The sequence below is a fragment of the Capricornis sumatraensis genome, chromosome 23 (assembly GCF_032405125.1).
Source record: "Capricornis sumatraensis isolate serow.1 chromosome 23, serow.2, whole genome shotgun sequence".
NCBI lineage: Eukaryota > Metazoa > Chordata > Mammalia > Artiodactyla > Bovidae > Capricornis > Capricornis sumatraensis.
In genome coordinates this window covers 10,000,001-10,013,255 of record NC_091091.1, presented here as the reverse complement: position 1 = coordinate 10,013,255, position 13,255 = coordinate 10,000,001, and the positions used below count along the sequence as shown (strand labels likewise).

Genomic DNA, 13,255 nt, shown 5'->3' with positions numbered 1-13,255 from the left:
CTGAGAGTCCTCAGCACTCCGTCTCTGAAGAGGTAGCTGTGCCTTGCAGAGCACCGAGAGGACAGGCGGGATGCAACGAGAAGCCCAGTGGACCCGTGGCTCAGGTGAAGCCGGCAGAAATCTCCGAGGAGTTTTGGAGACCTGTGGCTAAGGTGGAGCCTGCATCTCCTGGCCCTGAAACGTGGGCGAGTTTCCTCATAGCTGGCGCCTCAGGGACTGACTCGAAGACTCCCACGCTGTTTTCATTCTCTTGGCTGTCAATGAACCCGGATTCAGGCTTAGTCTCCAAAGCTGCCAAAACAGGACACGTTTTAACAGCTGACTCTTGTGTCATCATTCTTAATATTGTATTCTGTTTTTCAAAATGTAGTTTGAACCAGCTACATCAAATCTGCCTGAAGCCTTTGATGAAAATGTAGATTCGTGGATGCTGCCCCAGAATACCTCCTAAGCCCAAGGTTTTCCCGCGTTTGAGTTGCCCTTTTACAGCAGGCAGAAAAGAACCTGAAAAGAGGCTCAGTTCTCCAGGAAATGTAATTCCTGAACCTTTGGTACTTTTTTGACATGGAGCGTCAAAGCTGACATCAGCAAGACAGCATCCCAGAAGTATTGGCTTCATAACTAAGGTTTAGCCAGTAGAGACAGCAATCCTGACAACTCGGGTTCGTTGAGTCATGGCCCAACAGATTTACTCCATTATTAAGTATGAGCTAATCTTTGTGAAGCAAACGAGGTCTGTATTTACCGCCACTTTGAATCCAGACTCTTCCTCCCACATAATTACATACTCATATCAACCCCTAGGTTTTTTGTAGGTTATTGCTCAGAATCTCACTCCAGAAATCATAAATCTGAACAGTACCTTGGTTTCTCTACTTGTTAGTCTCTCAGTCGTGTCTGACTCTCTGCAATCCCATGGTCTGTAGCCTGCCAGGCTCCTCTGGTTCATGGAATTCTCCAGGCAAGAATATTGGAGTGGGTTGCCATTTCCTTCTCCAGAGGATCTTCCCAATGATCAAACCCAGGTCACTTGCATTGCAGGAAGATTCTTTACCATCTGAGCCACCAGACTCTGTCGTTTTCCACTTGAATCCTAGTTTATATGCCAGCTAGGAAAGAGTATTACAGAAATTATGTATCTTTGCTCAGATGCTTCAGTCGTGTCTGACTATTCGCACCTCTGTGGACTGCAACCTGCCAGGTTTCTCAGTCCATGGGATTCTCTAGGCAAGAATACTGGAGTGAGTTGCCATGTGCTTCTTCAGGGGGTCTTCCTGACCTAGGGATTAAACCCATGTCTTTGGCATTGCAGGTGGATTCTTTACTGACTGAGCCACCAGGGAAGCCCAAAGAAGTCATAGAATGATCCAAACAGGAGGAAGTTTGGGTTGTTTTTCTAAGTGTAGCTTTTCCTTCAAAGACACTTTTGGTAAGTGTTTTTTGGTAATTGCTCTTGGTAAGTCCATCTCTAGCTTTATTCTTTTTATCCATAAAAGTGCCCCTCCAGTCCAGAAACGTGTACCTGTGAACATTAAGCAGTAAGGAAAATGCTGTAAAATCAAGAATAGATTCCAACTTGAATGCTTCAAAATTTTAAGAACCATTACAGGTTACCATTTTTAGAATATATTCTTTTTTGTTATACCATATTTTGGAATGTTAGTGCCTGAATACTTATATCAGTGATATTTCACAGGGCTATGCTCAAATTAATGTTAACGAACATCTAATCTTTCTTTATAGACTTCCTTTAAAAAAATTTTTTTTATTGGTGTATTGTTGATTTACAATGTTGTGTTAGTTTCAGATGTATAGCAAAATGAATCAGTTATACATGTATCTACTCTTTTAGATCCTTTTTCCATATAGGCCATTACAGAGTATTGAATAGAGTTCACCGTGGTGTACAGTTTAGATCAGTTCAGTCACTCAGTCGTGTCCGACTCTTTGCGATTCCCATGAATCGCAGCACGCCAGGCCTCCCTGTCCATCACCATCTCCCGGAGTTCACTCAGACTCACGTCAATCGAGTACGTGATGCCATCCAGCCATCACCTCCTCTGTCATCCCCTTCTCCTCCTGCCCCCTGCCAGCATCAGAATCTTTTCCAATAAGTCAACTCTTCCCATGAGGTGGCCAAAGTACTGGAGTTTCAGCTTTAGCATCATTCCTTCCAAAGAAATCCCAGGGTTGATCTCCTTCAGAATGGACTGGTTGGATCTCCTTGCAGTCCAAGGGACTCTCAAGAGTCTTTTCCAACACCACAGTTCAAAAGCATCAGTTCTTCAGAGCTCAGCCTTCTTCACAGTCCAACTCTCACATCCATACATGACCACGGGAAAAACCATAGCCTTGACTAGACGGACCTTAGTCGGCAAAGTAATGTCTCTGCTTTTGAATATACTGTCTAGATTGGTCATAACTTTCCTTCCAAGGAGTAAGCGTCTTTCAATTTCATGGCTGCAGTCACCATCTGCAGTGATTTTGGAGCCCCCCAAAATAAAGTCTGACACTGTTTCTACTGCTTCCCCATCTATTTCCCATGAAGTGATGGGACCGGATGCCATGATCTTTGTTTTCTGAATGTTGAGCTTTAAGCCAACTTTTTCACTCTCCTCTTTCACTTTCATCAAGAGGCTTTTTAGCTCCTCTTCACTTTCTGCCATAAGGGTGGTGTCATCTGCATATCTGAGGTTCTTGATATTTCTCCAGGCAATCTTGATTCCAGCTTGTGTTTCTTCCAGTCCAGCGTTTCTCCTGATGTACTCTGCATAGAAGTTAAATAAGCAGGGTGACAATATACAGCCTTGACATATTCCTTTTCCTATTTGGAACCAGTCTGTTGTTCCATGTCCACTTCTAACTGTTGCTTCCTGACCTGCATACAGATTTCTCAAGAGGCAGGTCAAGTGGTCAGGTATTCCCATCTCTTTCAGAATTTTCCACAGTTGATTGTGATCCACACAGTCAAAGGCTTTGGCATAGTCAATAAAGCAGAAATAGATGTTTTTCTGGAACTGTCTTGCTTTTTTCATGATCCAGCATATGTTGGCAATTTGATCTCTGGTTCCTCTGCCTTTTCTAAAACCAGCTTGAACATCAGGGAGTTCATGGTTCACATATTGCTGAAGCCTGGCTTGGAGAATTTTGAGCATTACTAGCATGTGAGATGAGTGCAATTGTACGGTAGTTTGAGCATTCTTTGGCATTGCCTTTCTTTGGGATTGGAATGAAAACTGACCTTTTGCAGTCCTGTGGCCGCTGCTGAGTTTTCCAAACTTGCTGGCATATTGAGTGCAGCACTTTCACAGCATCATCTTTCTAGGATTTGAAACAGCTCAACTAGAATTCCATCACCTCCACTAGCTTTGTTCCTAGTGATGCTTTCTAAGGCCACTTGACTTCACATTCCAAGATGTTTGGCTCTAGATGAGTGATCACATCATCATGATTATCTGGGTCATGAAGATCTTTTTTGTACAGCTCTTCCATGTATTCTTGCCACCTCTTCTTAATATCTTCTGCTTCTGTTAGGTCCATACCATTTCTGTCCTTTATCGAGCCCATCTTTGCATGAAATGTTCCCTTGGTATCTCTAATTTTCTTGAAGAAATCTCTAGTCTTTCCCATTCTGTTGTTTTCCTCTATTTCTTTGCATTGATCACTGAAGAAAGCTTTCTTATCTCTTCTTGCTATTCTTTGGAACTCTGCATTTAGATGCTTATATCTTTCCTTTCCTCCTTTGCTTTTTGCCTCTCTTCTTTTCACAGCTATTTGTAAGGCCTCCCCAGACAGCCATTTTGCTTTTTTGCATTTCTTTTCCATGGGGATGGTCTTGATCCCTGTCTCCTGTACAATGTCTTGAACCTCATTCCATAGTTCATCAGGCACTCTATCTATCAGATCTAGGCCCTTAAATCTATTTCTCACTTCCACTGTATAATCATAAGGAATTTGATTTAGGTCATACCTGAATGGTCTAGCGATTTTCCCTACTTTCTTCAATTTAAGTCTGAATTTGGTAATAAGGAGTTCATGATCTGAGCCACAGTCAGCTCCTGGTCTTGTTTTTGTTGACTGTATAGAGCTTCTCCATATTTGGCTGCAAAGAATATAATCCATCTGATTTTGGTGTTGACCATCTGGTGATGTCCATGTGTAGAGTCTTCTCTTGTGTTGTTGGAAGAGGGTGTTTGCTATGACCAGTGCATTTTCTTGGCAAAATTCTATTAGTCTTTGCCCTGCTTCATTCCGCATTCCAAGGCCAAATTTGCCTGTTACTCCAGGTGTTTCTTGACTTCCTACTTTTGCATTCCAGTCCCCTATAATGAAAAGGACATCTTTTTTGAGTGTTAGTTCTAAAAGATCTTGTAGGTCTTCATAAAACCGTTCAACTTCAGTTTCTTCAGCATTACTGGTTGGGGCATAGACTTGGATAACTGTGATATTGAATGGTTTGCCTTGGAGACAAACAGAGATCATTCTGTCATTTTTGAGATTGCATCCAAGTACTGCATTCTGGACTCTTTTGTTGACCATGATGGCTACTCCATTTCTTCTGAGGGATTCCTGCCCGCAGTAGTAGATATAATGGTCATCTGAGTTAAATTCACCCATTCCAGTCCATTTTAGTTCACCGATTCCTAGAATGTTGACGTTCACCCTTGCCATCTCTTGTTTGACCACTTCCAATTTGCCTTGATTCATGGACCTGACATTCCAGGTTCCTATGCAATATTGCTCTTTACAGCATCAGATCTTGCTTCTATCACCAGTCCCATCCACAGCTGGGTATTGTTTTTGCTTTGGCTCCATCCCTTCATTCTTTCTGGAGTTATTTCTCCACTGACCTCCAGTAGCATATTGGGCCCCTACTGACCTGGGGAGTTCCTCTTTTGGTATCCTATCATTTTGCCTTTTCATACTGTTCGTGGGGTTCTCAAGGCAAGAATACTGAAGTGGTTTGCCATTCCCTTCTCCAGTGGACCACATTCTGTTCGACCTCTCCACCATGACCCGCCCCTCTTGGGTTGCCCCACAGGCATGGCTTGGTTTCATTGAGTTAGACAAGGCTGTGGTCCTAGTGTGATTAGATTGACTAGAACAGTAGGTCCTTGTTAGTTACAGTTCATTAAGCAAACATTTGTGCCAGATGCATCTCACTATCTTTTACTTATACATAGTGTATTTTACTTAATAAAATACATACATTTTATTATGTATTTACTTAATACATACATGTATTTAATAATCACCTCAGGCTTCCCTGGTGGTGCAGTGGTTAAGAATCTGGCTGCCAATGCAGGGAACAGGGGTTCAATCCCTGTTCAGGGAAGACTTCACATACTGCAGAGCAGCTAAGCCTGTGCACCTAAAGTCCTTGCTCTGCAAGGAGAAGCCACCGAAATGAGAAGCCCACACCCTCTGCAACTAGAGAAAGCCCAAGCACAGCAGTGAAGACCCAGTGCAATGATAAATAAATAAATAATGATCACATCTCATGACCAATCTTTTGAGTCCTCAGGAGCTACGAAATCCTATCAGCATCACTCCTTCCTAATGCAACAATCTTTAGAGAACTTGTTTAACTTCAAAAACACTAGATTTGCCCCAGCTTGATTTTATTTTTTCTTCTCTAATTATTCATCTGTTCATTTATGCTGATTATATACTTACATAAACCAATTCCAATTATTTTTGATGTCAAGCCAGAATGGCAAATGATAAAATAGAATTAACTTCATGTTAATGTTTTTGCCATCATGTTTTTGGCTAGGAAAATCTAGCATGACGAGAACAGAAATTTCATAAGCTTTGTATCCAGACTCCAGCTCAGTGACTCATTAACCTTGGGAAATTACCTATGTTCTCTGAGGCTTGGTTTCCTTATCTGAAAGTAGGAATATTAGAACCTGTACTGCAGGAATTCTTTGAGAATAGAAGATGACTAAAGCCTACAGACTGGTATGAATTATATTTTTACCATAAATAATGTTCAATGTTGTTGTCATTCCTGTGCTGAGATGCTTAGTTCTCTAGCAACTGTGCAGTATAAACTTTCATCTTAAAGTGAATGACCTCTACAGACAAGACACACATCAAAGATCATTTCATAACTTTTCTTAAAAAAAAAAATCCACTCATCTCACCTAAAGACTGGATGGTTTCCCTTCCCACATAAGAGGCTGTGGGCATGGCAGCAATGTATTTGACAAATCTACCACAACACAAGAGATGAAATGGAAAATTCATGGTTCTGTGTCCTTGAGGAGATGGAAGAGGGTGGAACCAAGAGCACAGGCAGAGAATTCAATTTGGACCAAAAGGAGAGGGGACTTTATCTTCTGAGGGAAGATTGGAAGGATGGATACACAGTTGGATACATTTGTTAGTCTAGCAGCAGAGAATTCATGGATTTCAAGCCTGGTGATCTCACCTTCTTCAGTGACATAGGAGGCAAAATTGTCTGAAGAGATGGGGGAATGGGAATTAAGTCCCATGGAATGTGGAAATGGCTTAGATTTGTAGTGAAGAGAAAAGGGGAAATAACCAGAAGTTTGGGTTGTTAGCTCTGAGACAACCCAAATGAAAAACTTGAATTGCACGTGGCTATACAATTTTATCCAGAAGTCAACATTATCTGTTGTGTCAGAGTGGGGGAAAAAAAAAAACAAACCTGAATTCTATTGTTCTACATTATTCTAATTTGTCTTAAGTAGAACTTCTTTTCTAATTAGTCTACTACATTAAAGAATAAGTTATTTGTCAGATTATTCATAGGACTTTTGAAACAATAAAGTAATTACACTCTTAAGATTACATGATGACATATATTTAGTATTTTACATTACAGCTACCTACTATACTTTTAAAGGCGTTATTAAAATATTTTCCTGGTGGTCCAGTGTTTAAGATTCTGTGCTTCCAAAGCAGGGGGTGAGGGCTCGATCCCTTGAGGAACTAAGATCCCACATGCTCTAGGTGTAGCAGCCCCCCCCGCCAACAAAAGTTATGAAAGATGGCTTTCTGGTGAAGTAAAGATAAAGAAAAAGCTAAATTCTATGTGGAAAAGGATAGTCTCTGAAAGGACAGTATATACTAAGAACATGATTTCTAAAGTCAGAATTCCTGGCTTTTAAAATTCCTGCTCCATCACTTAATATCTGTGATATCTTAAATAAATTAAACTTTTGCCTCAATTGTTTTCTGTAAAGTGAGGAAAGTAATTATCTCATGGGATTGTCCATAAGATTAAATGAAACAGTTTACATAAATGCTATATTAGTTCCTGGCCCCAAATAAGTATCAGTTACTTTTAGCAAACAAAATTAAAATGTTTATTATTGCTTCTCCTTTAACTAAGTAAGTTGACAAGTAACCAGTTTTTCATAGATATCTATTATCTCACAGCTATGTCAAGCAACTTACCTTGTGCCTTTGCCAAGAAAGTTTTGTCTAGTATCTCAGGGCCCTGCTGTTTCATCCTTCCTTTGCCAGTTATGGATTTGGCTCTTACTTGCTTTTTACTGTGAAAGAAGAGGACAACAGAAGAGGTGTCCATGCTTCAACCACAGTGCCTTCAACCTTGCTTGAATATAGAGGCTGCAAGGATCACAAGCTCCACAGACTGCAGGATAGCTTTGCTCCAAAGGAGCGCATCGCCATATTGTTCTCCAGCATAGCAACGCTAATGTGAATTGTTTAAATTGTTTCAACTGATGAATTAGAACTTCACTGAACCACACAGCAAAAATGGAAGTGACTTGCTGTTTTACTTTCTCTATTATACCCTGCTAAGGGAGTTATTTGGCAGTGACAAAGCTTCTCTTCTGGTGTTCTACTGTCAAAATCCTAGGATTTTGATTTTGGGAATTTTCCCCTCCCATCAAATACTGGTTCTGAATCTACAGAACTATTTGAGAAATCAGATACAAAACTATCATAAGTTTAAATTACCAATATTCTTTCTATGTTTTTCTACTCCCATTAATAGCAGGAACCTGTAGCTTTTCACTTTTTAGTCCTGTTCTGTAACAAGTTTCAACATGCCAGAAGCATAATTCCCTCCAGAAGTCTCCTCCATCCAAAATATTGATATATTGCTTCCCAGGTGGCACCAGTGGTAAAGAACCCGCTTGCTAGTACAGGAGACATAAAAGACACTAGGTTAGGAAGATCCCCTGGAGGAGGGCACAGCCACCCACTCCAGTATTCTTGCCTGGAGAATCCCACAGACAGAGGAGCCTGGCAGGCTGCAGTCCATGGGGTCAAAAAGAGTCTGACATTCTTCCTTATATTTTTTAAGAACAAGTACAGACAATAGCAATTGTATTTTAACATTTTTTTCTGAAATGTTAGTTTTCCAAAATTGAAAAATATTTTTGACCTGTGGGATCTTTTAGACAATTGGTCAGCTGACTCTGAAACCATGAGTGTTTTGTTGTTGTTGTTGTTTTATCGTTCCAAACAATGGGGAACTTCCAGAACAAAAGTTTATTAGTTCATCAGGAAGGCAGTTTTTTTACTTAGTCCATTAATGGCAGGTTCATTTTTTTTCTCACTAGCTCAGGCAGTAACCAATCTTCTGTTAGTTCTTGTTCACTGGTTTGTTGTAGCATAAACTCATCTTGTTGTTTTGCTTATATTATGTATCAGTAAATATTAAAACCCAGTTAATACTTAAGCTAGAAAAGCCATGTAGGCATCACTGGACCCGCACACTTGGTTGCAGCCACTTTAGTAAATAGGGTGGATCACATGCCAATTGAAGCAACTATTATGGTTCCACAAACAACACCTCTCATTATCCCACTCAACTTTTCTTGTCTTACATCTTACACTGCATTGTAAGGCATCTTACACTTCCCTGATTCTGTACTCCAAGAGTAAGTAGTTGTTGCTAAATCATTCACTGCTTAATACTTTAGATGCAGGGGGTATGGTGAAACCTTTTTTGATTCCCCAATATTTATTTCATATATTATATAAAGCATACTGTCAACAAATATTTGTTTTAAGGGTATATGAATGAATAAATGAAAATAGAACAGGCAGTATGGGAAGCTAAAATAAGATAGCTTTGCATTTGTTCAGTGTAATTATTTCCCCCAGCTATCCCCTGGCATATGAAGAACAATATTTATATCATGTTTGGGTGTGGAAATCAAGAGGTTAGATGCCGTACCTAAAGTCATCCAACAAGCATTTGGTAGAACCAGTTCTAGAGTGTGATTGATGGAAACAGAGCTATACTTAATACCTATCATATGCCTGACAAATGAACAGTGACTGAGAAGAGTGTCACTTATAGCTGAGGCTAAAAGATAAATTTTACACATAGTATAATACTATAGTTGTTGGGCTTCCCTGGTGGCTCAGCAGTAAAGAATCCACCTGCAATGCAGGAGACACAGATTCGATCCCTGGGTCAGTAAGAGCACCTGCAGAAGAAAATGGCAACCCATTCTCATATTCTTGTCTGGAAAATCCCATGGACAGAGGTGCCTGGTGGGCGACAGTCCATGGGGTCACAAGAGTCAAACACGACTTAGCAACTAAACCACCACCACCACTAGAGCAGTTGCTATTGGCTAACTATGCAACAGTTAGTCCCCATATTTTCTTGGAATTAATGTGCAGGTAGTTGCCTCTCAGGAAATTAAACTAGTCCCACCTCAGGAAAAACATCCTGACTGGTTTAAACTAATTCTGGTAACTCTATTTTTCTTAACGATTTTAGTTTAAGAAGAATGTATGATTCAGTTCCAGCCACTAAGATATGAAGGTCAGTCTACTGGGAAGTTTCTGGGAAAGTTTTTTTGGGTCTAACAAAGAATTAAATGATGGAGTGATGATCAGTCAATGGTCAATGGATTGTAGGTTCTATTGAATCAGAGGAATATTGCAGTTGGCACAGTAAAATATTCTGGAAGGAAAGAAAATGGTATTTAGTGAATGAAATGCTTAATGGATATTTTGGAGGTGGTACAGTGGTTGTTATTGGTTAATTGAGACATTTTAGAATATGAGATTAAGAAAGCTTAACCAAGGTAATTTATAGAATACAAATCTTTTATTTTTTATTTTTTCATTTATTTTTTATATAAATTTATTTATTTTAATTGGAGGTTAATTACTTTACAATATTATATTGGTTTTGCCATACATCAACATGAATCCGCCACAGGTATACACATGTTCCCCATCCTGAACCCCCCTCCCTCCTCCCTCCCCTTACCATCCCTATGGTCGTCCCAAATCTTTTTTTTTTTTTTTTTAATAGAAAGAAACTACCTGAGGGCATTTTATTGGTGCTTTTGAATGTAAGTAGGTCACAGAGGAGGACAAGATTTGGGATTTGTGGCACTCTCATCACACTGGTGCACCTGCTCACCGGGGTGGGGAGCTCACATCCTGTTTGTGGCGATGTTGAGACTGCAGGAAAACCTGAAGCTTGAAGATTATAACAGAGTTCAGTTCAGCTCAGTTCAGTCGCTCAGTCGTGTCCGACTCTTTGCGACCCCATGAATCACAGCACGCCAGGCATCCCTGTCCATCACCATCTCCTGGAATTCACTCAGACTCAGGTCCATCAAGTCAGTGATGCCATCCAGACATCTCATCCTCTGTCATCCCCTTCTCCTCCTGCCCCCAATCCCTCCCAGCATCAGAGTCTTTTCCAGGGAGTCAACCCTTCGCATGAGGTGGCCAAAGTACTGGAGCTTCAGCTTTAGCATCATTCCTTCCAAAGAAATCCCAGGGCTGATCTCCTTCAGAATGGACTGGTTGGATCTCTGAGTAGCTGAAGCAAAACTAAGGACAGTGAGGTTAAGAGAACTTTGAAACGATACATAATAATGGCACAGTCCAGTCTAAATGTATTTGATCTGAGCCAAAGGGTAAACTAGAATGTGATTGGGTGGTCACAGTATTTACCAAGGATATTCCCAGCTTGCTGTGATATTTGATAATATCTTCCTCAACTCCAACTATTGTGGTAGGTTTATACCCCGGAAAATTCATCAGACATTCTGATAACAACTGGAATATCTTTTCCAATCTCACCAGTAGCAGATCTTTGATGATGTTCTTCAGGTTGCAAAGAATTCTTTATTTAAAAAAAAAAATTCCTATTTGAGGTAAGACTGACATGCCAAAAGCTATGGTTTCCCCTTGTTGATCTATCTTGCTCTCCCTTTTGCCATAGCAAACTGAATAGAACACGTCGTATGAGAAAAAAAAATATTGGCTCCTCATTAATACATTAAAACCTAGCTTACTTTGGCTATAGTGATAAGAAATAGAAAGAAATTGACAGAGAAAAATACTGAGACAGAGACTTATTTTATATTACCTCAAATTGCAAAATATCTGTGCTAAAACTGAAGTCACTAAGAACATGAGAAGTCAATGTCACGTAGGAAAAACCTTAAATGTGCTAAGAAAAATTGCCAATCTAAAACTATATTCAAAAATCACTTATTTTAAAAGAATAAAGCCCTGGAAAGTGACATCATGAAACTGATGATGTAGGAGACAGCAGCTTCCTTCTCCTTCCTCAACAAAGATCAATTCCCTTTCATCTTTTTGTCACTTCCACTGTAAAGTCATAAGGGATTTCCAAATTCATCATTTTGTAAATATTAACAATGTCCCAAATCTTTTAAAAGTAAGGAGGTTAAAAAAAATGAGAGGTCAAGAAATTTTGAATCAAAACTTTTGTTCCTGTTTCTAAATTCTGTTCTTTTTGGACTTAAGCCCCAGTAGCGTCTCACCTTCCAGTAGCCTGTGCACCTCACTGCCCACCCCACCCCTAAAAACCCCCACCTAACTCAGCAACAGTTCCATGAATGTTATTAAAGTATTTTACATAGACATTTTATTTTTAATGGATGCCATTGAAGGTTGGAAAGATGAAAAAGATCAGCAGCACAAAGATGTAAATAATTTAAAATATAATCTTAAAAACTTTCATTCTTAAAATGAGAGAGATACACTCAAGGAAGAGGCAAATGCCCTGGACACTAGCATGTCTGAAGATAACTAGACCTGCTACATCATCTTGCTACCAGAAAGGAGCCAGCTTGAAAACAAAGCTAAAGCAATGAGATCACACAGAAGAAAATGAAAAGAACCTGTCTCAGATGATGCTAATGAGCCGATGGATTAAACCTGGAATATATGTATTATGAGCTTCTTATCTAAGGTGATAAATGCCTTTACTGTTTAAACCAATGTTTCATTATTTTCTGTAGAAAGCCTCCTAATTGGGGTAAGTATTGATATCTATTAACCGCACTTAACCACTTAGGATGTCCTTTCATACTTTTCTTGATTTCCCTTAAGTCATCTACTGAGAATAACAGAAAATCATAGATGATGATTGTCTGATTACAACCCATTAGATACGACTTTGGGTCTCTGAATGATCACAGTTAACAAAACGTAGGAAACACTGGGAAAATTAGGAAGTAAGTGGGTAGGATGAGATACCTGGTGATGGAGGTGATCCTGGTCAGGTAAAGTGAAATGTAAGCTAAGTGGGAGATGCAAATGAAAACAGAGAGAAGGCAACCATTCTTTTTTCTGGGTGGGAGGGGGCAGTATTCAAATCTTTACTTATTTTTTAATTTAATTTTTATTTTATGTTGGCATATAGTTGGTTTACAATGTTGTGTTAGTTTCAGGTGTACAGCAAAGTGAATCAGTTATACATATATTTATTCTTTTCAGATTCCTTTCCCATATAGATTATTACATAATATTGAGTAGAAGTCCCTGTGCTGTACAGTAGATCCTTGTTGATTTTCTTTTTTATACATATTTGTGTGTGTAAATTAATCCCAGACTCCTAATTTATCCCTTGCCTCTACGTTTCCTGCTTTGGTAACCATAAGTCTGTTTTTGAAGTCAATGAGTCTGTTTCTCTTTTGCCAATAAGTTCATTTGTATCATTTGTTTTAGATTTCACATATAAGCAACATCATATGATATTTGTCTTTCTATGTCTCACTTACTTCACTTAAAGTATGATAATCTCTAGGTCCATCCATGTTGCTGCAAATGGCATTATTTCATTCTTTTCTATGACTTAGTAATATTCCATTGTATATGTGTACCACATCTTGTTTATTCAACCCTCTGTCGATGGACATGTAGTTTGCCTCCATATCTGAGCTATTGTAAATGGTGCTATAATGAACATTAAGGTGCATACATCTTTATGAATTATGGTATTCTCCAGATATATGCTCAG

At 39.4% G+C, this 13,255-nt stretch overlaps 1 pseudogene; it reads right to left on the bottom strand.

The window, feature by feature from the left end:
* Window positions 1–100: 100 nt before the first annotated feature.
* LOC138070520 (rab GTPase-activating protein 1-like) overlaps window positions 101–13,255 on the bottom strand; it is a 20,122-nt pseudogene continuing 6,967 nt past the window's right edge.